This window comes from Fukomys damarensis, unplaced genomic scaffold (assembly GCF_012274545.1).
Source record: "Fukomys damarensis isolate Sample0158 unplaced genomic scaffold, DMR_v1.0_HiC HiC_scaffold_26, whole genome shotgun sequence".
Taxonomy (NCBI): domain Eukaryota; kingdom Metazoa; phylum Chordata; class Mammalia; order Rodentia; family Bathyergidae; genus Fukomys; species Fukomys damarensis.
This window is the reverse complement of record NW_022900938.1, coordinates 17,140,412-17,150,298: the sequence shown is the minus strand read 5'-3', so window position 1 is coordinate 17,150,298 and position 9,887 is coordinate 17,140,412. Positions and strand designations below refer to the sequence as shown.

General features: G+C 36.3%; 1 long non-coding RNA gene across 1 annotated transcript in view; it reads right to left on the bottom strand.

Moving 5' to 3' along the window:
• Window positions 1-5,410: 5,410 nt before the first annotated feature.
• LOC104870966 overlaps window positions 5,411-9,887 on the bottom strand; it is a 40,302-nt gene continuing 35,825 nt past the window's right edge. Inside the window, exon 4 of the long non-coding RNA XR_782673.2 lies at window positions 5,411-5,482. This is a non-coding gene — a long non-coding RNA (uncharacterized LOC104870966). The remainder of the gene's footprint in view (window positions 5,483-9,887) is intronic.

Sequence of the window (9,887 nt, the reverse complement as noted above, 5' to 3'; positions counted from 1 at the left end):
TAAAAAAAAGAAATCGAAGGGGATATAAGAAAATGGAAAGATATCCCCTGCTCCTGGGTAGGAAGAATCAACATAGTGAAAATGGCCATACTACTAAAACTGCTATACAGATTCAATGCAATGCCAATAGAAATTCCAACACTATATTTCACAGAAGTAGAAAAAAAGAATCCAAAAATTCATTTGGAACCAGAAGAGACCTAATATAGGAAAAGCCATCCTAGGCAACAGAGGCATGGCAGAGGGTATAACAATTCCCAATTTGAAACTATACTACAAAGCCACTGTGATAAAACCAGCATAGTACTGGCAAATAAACAGATTTGAGGATCAGTGGAACAGACTGGAAGACACAAAAACAAATCTGGATGTACTCACCTACATCATCTTTGACAAAGGAGCTGACCATCCTCAGTGGAGGAAAGATAGCCTCTTTAATAAATGGTGTTGGAAAAACTACATTTCAACCTGCCAAAGATGAAAACTAGACCCTTATCTTTCACCATGTACTAAATTAAAATTCAAGTGGATTAAGGATCTAAACATTAAAACAGAAACACTAAACTTGCTGGAAGATAAGTTAGGAAGAACTCTTGAAGACATTGGCATAGGAAAAGACTTTTTGAACAAATCCTCAGTAGCACCGGAACTAGCACAAAGAATCAACAACTGGGATCTCATCTTATTAAAAAGCTTCTGTACTACAAAAGAAACCATCAACAGAACTAAGAGACAACCTACAATGTGGGAAAAAGTTTTTACCAGCTGCTCCACAGACAAAGGACTATTATCCAGAATATATAAAGAACTCAAAACAATAAGCCCCCCACAAATATAAAGCCCCAATTCATAAATGGGCATCTGAAATGAACAGACATTTCTCAGGCAAAGAAGTAAAAGCAGCAAGTAAATATATGAAAAAATGTTCCACATCACTGGTCATTTGAGAGATGCGGATGAAAACAACACTGAGATTCCACCTCACCCCACAAAGAATGGCTGCTATCCCACAAAGAATGGCTGCTATCAAGAAATCAACCAATAACAAATGTTGGCAGGGTTGCGGGGAGAAAGGAAACCTACTCCATTGTTGGTGGGAGTGCAGACTGGTGCAATCACTATGGAAATCAATATGGAGATACCTCAAAGAGCTGGGACTAGAGGTTCCATTTGACCCAGGCATCCCTCTGCTGGGTATCTTTCCAAAAGAATTAAAAGAATCATACCGCAGTGATATATGTGCACCAATGTGTATAGTGGCACAGTTTGTAATAGCTAAAACTTGGAAACAGCCCATTTGCCCATCAGTTGCAGTCTGGATAAAGAAGATGTGGTTTTCCTGTAAGATGGAATACTACTCAGCCATAAAGAATGAGAAATTAGAGTTATTCATAGGAAAATGGATACATATTGAGGATATACTCCTAAGTGAAATAAATAAGCCACACATGTGTAAATACTGAATAGTTTCTCTGGTGTGAAAAACTATAATAGTACATAAGATCCTAATGAGATAATTGACAGTGTGAAATAGGAAGGAAAGAGCTAAAGGTGTAGGGAAAATGGGAAGAGTAGGGGAAAGGTAAGAAGGGAAAAGAAAAAATGTGAGAAAATGAAAAGATGGAAATAAAGTGTTTGTAAATGGGGAAGAGGGGAGGGGGTGAAGGGAGGGCACGGACAAGGGGAAAAAATGAGAACCAAGACCTGTCATGTAAAGGTACAAGATCCCAATAATGAACATAATTGTCCTGTATATCTTAAATGTACCAATAAACTCAATTAATAAAAAATAAATAAAAAGAAAAAAGATTTAAAAAAAGAGTAAGAAAAGAGAAGCTATGAAAAACTAGAAAGAAAATTAATTTCTAACTATAGTTGGGCCTCATACTTGTTTTAACTTCATGGATGATTCAACGTATAGTGTGGTAGTTCTCTCTCGCCAGGATTTATTTCTATCTGTAGTTTTCCAGAGCCCTTTCAACTTTAATATTATCCATCTCTTGGTTTTGTGCTTTACTAACATACTATTCAAAGTGTAATAGGGAGTGTTGGTTCTATTCAAGGGACTTATTTTATTTCAGTACACAGGATGGTTAAGAACTCGGGCTTCTGAGTCAGAAGGGCATGGATTGGAATCTGGGATCATCAACTTCCTAACTACATGATTTTTATGTCACTCAATCTCTCCAAAGCTCAATTTTCTCATCTATAAACTAAGAGTATCAATAACAAACACCTATAGAATTTTAAAAGCATGAATGAAATAGCATATAAAAACATTCTTGGCACAAAATTACTCAAAAATAGTAGCTACTATTTTTTAATTGAGTTTATTGGTATATTTTAGATATACAATACAGTTACATTCATTATTGGGATCCTGTACCTTCACATGACAGGTCTTGGTTCTCATTTTTTCCCCTTGTCCCTGCCCTCCCTTCACCCCCTCCTCCCCTCCCCATTTACAAACACTTTATTTCCATTTTTTCATTTTCTCATATTTTTTCTTTTCCCTTATTACCTTTCCCCGACCTTTCCCACTATCTCTACACCTTTAGCCCTTTTCTTCCTATTAGTAGCTACTATTAGTGTAATTTGTTCATTACTTTTCATTAGTAAAAATTATATTTTTATAGAATATAATGCTATGCAGTATTATATAATACACTATTACTCTGTGTTATGGTACATAATATGCTGTGTATAGTATAGATTATAAATTAGTATATAATGTTTTATATTATTGGATTTAAACTCATCAGTTCAGTAATAAAAACTTTGTAAAACTGGGTTGTGTATATTATGTCTTTGAAATAAACTTCTAGCCTAGAAAAACAAAATACATTCTTTATAATGCCTTTCACATAGAATTTTAGTGATTGGTCTGGATGACTTTCAAGGCTCCCTGTTGTCAGAAAGAGAACAGTGAATTTGATAAACAGCAGGACAGACTAAACCTACTGGGAAAAAGAAGCAGAAACTACACTGACCTTCGAGAGGGATGGGGCACTATTGTCAGAGGCGCCTGAAGATGAGGAAAGAAGTCCAGTGAAGTTGGAAGGACTGAGGACAGTGGTGCTGGGTAGTTGGTTACTCTGAGAGGCAGGAGCAGCTGGGGAGCCCAGAGGGAGCTGTGCACACACAGCAGAGTCACCAGGCGAAATGTGTAAATGAGATATATTACTGTTCTTATGATCTGATATTCGTGAGTTCTCTTTCTGAGTCAAGGACTGTTGGGAATTGCGTGTCTTTGCTTATTTAACCCTTTTAATACCTACCTAGCACAGTGAGAACCAATTCCAAACAGGAATTATTTGTCAGATCTCTTTGGGTTGCAGTATTTTTAATCTCTGATGTTGTATTGTTTATATTTGGATGGCCAACTTGGGTAATTTTTTATACCCTTCCTGTTTATCATGCTTATATTTTCCTTTACATATATGAACCTATGAAATAAGTTACAATAATTATTTTAATGATTGTTTGCTAGTTCTATCATCTGTTTCTAGTTTGATTGATTTGTCTACATATTAAGGGTATCATTTTCCAGTTAAATGGTGATTAATGTTGATTGAATGCCAGGCATTGAGAATGTTACTTGTTTGGATGCTGGCTAGTCATCTTCTTAAAATATATACATGAGCTTGATCATAGGACACAATTAAATTACTTTTGACAGTTTAATGTTTTTGAGACCTGTCTTTCATTGTGCTTCTGGGGACAGAGCCCAGGACAGTGATGGTGAACTCTTTAGAGCTTTTATTGATTACAAACAGCCCCACAGCTGCACATGTGCCATAGGTCTGCCACCACTGGCCTAGGATTTCACACATGCTATACATGCAGGAAAGCACTGAGCTTCAGCGTTTTAAAGCTTTTTTTTTAAAAAGGTGGTGCCAGAGTAGGATTCAATTAAAAAAATTTTTTTTCATTTAAAAAAACAAAAACAAAATTTCCCAACCAAATAAGGGAATAACAATTGTCATTACTCTGTATATCGTTGTCTTCAAAGCAGTTACTCAGTAGATGATATAAACCAAAAAGATTCTTACCAAAAAGAAATAGATAATAATAGACACTTTCTTTTCAAGGAACTAAGATAAACTATTAGTATAAATGAATCAAATTAGCCCATATACTGAAACATTTTAAAACAATAGAATACGTAATTTGGGGAAGTATTTGAATGCGTCCCTGCTTCCTACTTATCTTTTTCATTTAAGGCTAATCTTGCTCATGAGTGAACACTCAGTACCCTTTTGAGTATTCCACTTGATGCCATTTTACTACTCTGAGTGAAACAAACAGCAACTATTCTTGCCTTGAGTGAGCCCCAGTGATTGTTCTGCAGGTCTCTTTCAGGTGGTTCTTTGCCTAACTTTCAGCTGTTTTACAGACATGTGCAGTGACAGAACTCAGGGGAAGACTTGATGAAGACTTCTGAAACCCCCCGGAGCTCTCTTCATGTATCTTTCCCCTCTCCTTCTTTGCCCGAACTCCAATTGTTCTCCTCAAACCTCCAATTCTGTTTCCAACCTAGGAGACTTGGATTCTTGCTCTCTGTGCTGCAAACTGGAAACTTTCTGCGGGAGCAAGCTCCACTAACTACTCTTATGACTCACCTCATTGACTTCAGTCAGGACACTGTCCTATGACACCTGCTATCCAATGTCTGAAAATCAATTTTTGTTTTATTTGTTCTATTTTTTAATTGTTATTCACAGGAGTCCGTTAGTCCATCTTAGATTCAGAAGTCCTTGAATATGTTTTTACCAAGTTACTAAAGGTACAGCCTGGGTGAACACATGATTTGTATCCTTAAATGCAATACACACAGTTTAATCAACTGTTTTATGGCCACATAACATTCCACCTGGACTCGTTCTACTCTTCATTTTAAGGTCCGTTGCCTGCCATATCCCATTTTCATGTACAAATTTATGTGCTGGCCGTGGCTCTTAAAGCTGAAAGCCTAGAATTTCTACTCAAGCTAGTTAAAGGAAAATGTCCTTTTAGCTCGGTTAGCGAAACATCTAGAAAACTGGATTGGATTCAGGCTTGGAAAAAATGGGAGGGAGTTTCCAATGATATGAGAATGATTTCCACTGATACCTCTAGTTCTTGGAAACATTCTCTCCAATGGCTCCTAAAGGGCGAACAAAATTGCTGTTGGCATTAGAAGACCTACATCCAGGCAGCTAATACTTCAAGACATGTACAGTATAATAAGATTATATCCAATCATCATCACCACCATCATCATTGTCATAGAAACATATCCTTTCTGGTAGTCCCTGTAGAAATGTCCCCATGTTCCATCAGATTGGCCAGACTTGGTTCTCAAGGCCTTTTAGACCTGGTCACTGCAGTTTGGGGTGAGAGGTACTTTCATTGCCAGAACTGGCTACGTGCTCTGCCGATGTGTGGGTTATCCACAGCCAAGTGGGATGGTGTTGTCAGAAGTAGCAGTTGAGTTCCTAAGCTTTGAGATATAATGTGAAAGCTTAGTTTCAGGAACAATACAGAAATCCAATGTCACATTTATACACAAAATAGAGGATTTACCTTGAGGTAAAAGTGTCACCTGACTTATTGAATAAAGACCTAAATCTTGGACTAAAAACTGATTGGTCAAACAATATTGCAGATGTGGTAAAGTTTACTAGCTGAAGTCATGTGACCTGACCTGAGAAAAGAAGATAATATCAGCACAGAGATAATATAGCTGTTCTTTTAACACTGAGGTTCTGTAATAATACAGGACCATTAATTTCATTAACAAAACATTCCTAGTATCCGAACTCCTGGCATAGAAACATAGGTGAAATGTTCGTATTCTCTTCAAATCAGAGAAATAAATCATCCCTAGGTATGCGGCAATACTTATTTGTCAACAACAAATCACATGGATTATTAAAAGGCATTTTTAACATTAAAATGAAAGCAGAATCTTATTATTCTTGGGGAAAAAGTACTGGAATTACCAGTTACATTTTGTTATTCAACTAGTAGGCCTTTTTGTTCAAATCCAGTTTGTGGCTTTAAATGCTTCAAATAATTGGTTATAACTGCCTGCCTGATGCAATGTAATACGATTTTGAAGTCATGATTAGACTTTTCTATAGTGACTTTATGTTACAAGATTAGCTCTTGTGAATGTTAGCATGATTTATGAACCAACTACAGCTGGCTCTGGTTTCAGATTTTTTTTTTTTGGCCTTGATTAAATAATATAGAATCAACTGAATTCTATTTCTTTTTTTGTTGTTGTTTCTGTTTTTGTTTTTGGTACTGAGGATCGAACTCAGGACCTTATGCTTGAGAGGCAGGTGGTGGCACCACTGAGTTAAAGCCCTGGCCCCCTGAATTTCTATTTCTATAAAGGAATTTAGGATATTGGTTACCTTTGGTGAGAAGTGGAGTCAGCAGATGACAGAAAGGAGGGTCCTATAGTTAGATAATATTAGCAATTACATAGTTCTTAAATTAGGTATAGGATTCAAAACATTTATTTCCTTTATAACATATTGTCCTTCAGACCATAAATACTCTGTCTATATTTTAAGGTTATTAAATATAACAATAAAACATTAAATAATAATGAAATGCATTTCTTTGGAAAACTGTAAGTGCTGTGAATAAAGGGTAGTCAGAAAAGCAAAATGAACTCTTAAGTGAAATAATTAAGTCACACACGTGTAAATACCAAATCGTTTCTCTGGTGTGAAAAACTATAATAGTACACAAGATCCTAATGGGATAATTAAGAGTGTGGAATAGGGAAAAAAGGGCTAAAGGTATAGGGAAAGTGGGAATGGTAGGGGAAAGGGAATAAGGGAAAAGAAAAAATATGAGAAAATGAAAAAATGGAAATAAAGAGTTTGTAATTGGGGAGGGGAGGAGGGGGTGAAGGGAGGGCAGGACAAGGGGAAAAAATGAGAACCAAGACCTGTCATGTGAAGGTACAGGATCCCAGTAATGAATGTAACTGTATTGTAGAGCTAGATTGTACCAATAAACTCAATAAAAAGAAAAAAAAAGAAAAGCAAAATGAATCAGCTCCATTCCCTAATGTTGTATGTCTGTATTCTAAATTGGACTCTTCTCCACTTTAACACACTAAGAGGTTGCACAGGGAATTGTGGGAGAGCTCTTGATGGACACATGCTGACCCTAACTTTCTTATGGATATAATTTATTTGGAACACAAATGTGCATTTGTTTCATATCCTCATGTACAAGAATGTGGAAATCATAAGGAAGAATTTCTGCACTTAACTCTTTCTTCTCTCATTTCATTCTATCCTCTTAACTTGCTCTCTCACTATTCCACTGAGTAGTTCACATTGAAATCACAAATTACTTCCACCTTGCCGACTCCAGTGGTGAGTTTTCTGATCTCTATTACAGATGAAGACTTCTTACTGGAAATGCATTACTCTCACAGTTTTTCTTCAATCACAATCGCTATTTCTGAGTATCCTCTGCTGGCCCAGTCTCTTCTGTTCTTGATTTCTAAAGTTGAATGACCTAGGTTTTGTCTTCTCTTTCTATAGTCTCTCACTAGGTGGGCTCCTACTTTGCTGATTAATCACAGGTCTCTAACACCAGTCCAGTCTTCTCTCCTCAGCCCCAAGACTGCTAGACTGGCATATTCACTCAGGTCTCAGGGGGTTCCAAAGTCTGCTAATCTACCAGATTTGTCTCTCTCAGAAAATGCTATAGTCACCATGCCAGCATCTCATGCTACAGCTTTGATTCCTTGCTTCCTCTATCACGCTCAACCATGCTTTATCAGGCACAGGCAGCTCTGCCTCTAAGATATATTCCAAACATAATCACTGTTCATTAATTCCCCTGTCATTGTTCTAGCCATAGCTTACTTAGACCCCCATTGCACGCAACAGTCAGAATTGTTTGTAAAGCATAAATATAAAATTTAACTGCACAAAACTCTCCTGTTGAAAAAAACAATACATTCTAATTATCGTGCTATGGCCAACCATGGTTATATGGCCAGGACCCCGTGGTGAGACCTTACCATTTACTACTCTTCTCTCTTTGGTCTCCCACGCACTGCCCTTTGCCCCCTCCCGTAGTTGCACAGAGCTGGACACCCTTGTAGGGGTTTCGCATGTGTCATTCTCTTCCATCTCCACACTTTGTCCCATGGTGCTATATAATTTCTTCTTTGCTTTACTCAAGTATTAACTCAATTGTCAGCTCTTCAGAGAGAATTTCCCCCAGGAGTTAGATAACACTTGACATATTAATCATAGCTATTGCATGATAATAATGATAATGATATAAATTTTGAGATGTCGATAAGATAATGTTCACTTGAAAGAACTGTGTATTTATATGCTTGCTTTTTTTCTAGAAACATTAAAGGGTAAGATGCTTATATCATGGTCCCTTCCTTTCAAATACTGTATTTTTGAAGAATAAAGGTATTTTCTTACATAACTATTGCTGTCAAAAACAATAAATTTAAATGTGACAAAATGCTTTTAGCTCATATTCCAATTTTGTCAATAGATCCACTGATGCCTTTATATAAATTTCTCTCTTCCAGAACAGGATCCCATATGCAGCCAGGATTGCATTTAGTCGTTAGCTGCTTTCGCCTCCATCTGGAACAATCTCACACTCTTTTGTGACACTGACTTTTAAAAGCATACAGTCATTGCATCCACTTCCTTTTTTTTTCAATTAAAATTTTTTTACTAGCACATGCTTGTAGCACATAATGGTCACATTACTCATGGGGAGTTGGTACATACACATAACACATCTTCATTCTTTTATTCCTTTCCACTCCCTTCTCTCTCCCTTCCTCTATCTCTTGATCCCTTTCCTATCTTCAAAAGATCCACCTCCCTATTTCCTATTCTCTATCTTTTATTTTGCTCTGTATTTATATTTGGATTTCTTATATAAGAGAAATCATGAAGTATTTAAGCTATGGGTGTCTGATTCGTTTCACTTATGGACTCCAGGTGCAAATACTCAAGTTTATTTTCCTTTATAGCAGAATAGCCAGGTGTGGTGGGCACATGCCTGTAATCCCATATTTGGAAGGCTGAGGCAGGAGGATCCCCTGCAGTTTGAGGCCAGCCTGGGCTACATAGTGAGTTCAAGGAGATCCTATCTAAAAAAATGATCTTTATGGCAGAGTAGCAGTTTATTGTATCTAAATAGCACATTTTCCTTATCCATTTATCTGTTGATAGACATATTCAGCTATTGTGAATTGTGCTGCTATAAACATGATGTCCTTAACTCTTTCAGGAAGATGTCTAGAAGGGGAATAGCTGGGTCAAGTGGAATTTCTAGTTTTAGTTTTTAAAGGAATCTCCATATTTATTTCCATTATATTTGGAGTAGTTTTCATTCCACCAGCTCTTATTAGTTCCTTTTCCCCATTGCTTACCAGTATTTGTTATTATGTGATTTCTTGATGGTAGCCATTCTTTCTGGAGTAAGACAGAATCTCAGTGTCATGTTAATTTGGATTTTTCTAATGGCCAGAGATGTTGAACAGCTTTTCATTTATTGATTGGCTATTTGTACTTCTTCCTTTGAGAAGTGTTTATTCATTTCAGTTGCCCATTTTTTGACTGAATATTTTATTTAGGGGTCTAGTTTTTTGAGTTTAATAGGTATTATAGATATTTATAATATTAGATATTAGAGATTTTATAGATATTTATAAATATTTTCTAGATATTAGTTCTCAGTCCAAAGAATAGCTGGCAATTCTTTCTCTTCAGTAGATTGTTTATTTATTGTTTCCTTTGATTTCAGAAGCTTTTAACTCGATATGATCCCATTTTTTTTTGTTTTTTGGGTTTTTTTTTTTTTTTTTTTTTTTTTTTTTTTTTTTG